Source organism: Glycine soja, unplaced genomic scaffold (assembly GCF_004193775.1).
Source record: "Glycine soja cultivar W05 unplaced genomic scaffold, ASM419377v2 tig00000186_1_pilon_1_52624, whole genome shotgun sequence".
NCBI lineage: Eukaryota > Viridiplantae > Streptophyta > Magnoliopsida > Fabales > Fabaceae > Glycine > Glycine soja.
The window spans coordinates 13,957-15,119 of NW_021143579.1; positions in this window are offsets into that span (position 1 = coordinate 13,957).

Genomic DNA, 1,163 nt, shown 5'->3' on the forward strand with positions numbered 1-1,163 from the left:
GCCATAGTTCATCTAGAGCCCTCTTAGTGGACATGTCTAGTGCAATAAAATGTTATCCAGATGCAACCACATTGGTTGGCTCTTAGAACCCAACAATGTTTCCATCCATCCATTGAGGTCACATCAAAGGTAGCACGGAGAAACCTCCAAAAGTCCAAAGACAAGAAGAGTACTTAAAATAGTATTCATCGGGATCTGTTTGAGAAACACAAGAGGGACCTTCAGACGGTGTAGAACATCCCAAGGTTGAGTTTCAGAAAAAAGGTCAATATCTAGACACCCTTAACAAAGCTCCTACCAGTTAACCTAGCTGACTTGGACCTCACCTTGGTGCACTACTCCATGCTTTGAGGATTACATGTGCAGATGTACGTTCCCAACTAGGCAACTACTTATCCACCTAGGTTGCTAATCTCAAAGGCCAACAATATCAAGGTTGTTGTAGACAAGGTATGCCCTCGACTACCAATTTTGGATGCTACTAAGAGGAAAGGATTCAAGCTCTACTTTTATGAAGAAATTCCTACAAGACAGATGAAAGTGGACATGGTAAACTATTCCAAAAACTGGAGTTCCATTTTTAGTGGGAAAAAGCTGGTTCAAGCTCTAGATGCTTATGACACTAAAACCTTCTGGAATCAAATTGTGTGGCATGACACATTAAAATCCTCCTCATCTGGTTATGATGGAAGTGCCAATGATAACCACCAAGACTTCATTCAAGTGCTACATCTAGCCAAGACGTATCATTTCGATAATGCTTGTGTGTACTACACCAAAGATGCTAACAACTACTCCATCATCAACTGTTTGAGGAACCTTCCCACCATTTTTCATGAGACAACTTATGATCTCTCCATGATGGATGAACAAGACTTTTTAGATCATGTGACTAAGCTCTGTGATGCCCAAAAAGAAGAAGAGCAGGTTTTTATTCATGCTTCAAGGGAGCAAGTTGCTAAGGCTTTTGCCAAGATTGTTGACAACAACTTTGTTAATGAGTTCATTATTGATCTCACTAACACTAGTGTTATGGAAGAAACCCCAAGCTTATGAGTTTGTCCACCAAGCAGTCCACAACCTCAAATGAAGCTACATCAAGGGAGAAGGATGCACCTAACATTGTAATTGTCTACTCCACCAGTTCAAGTCCTACTCCATTT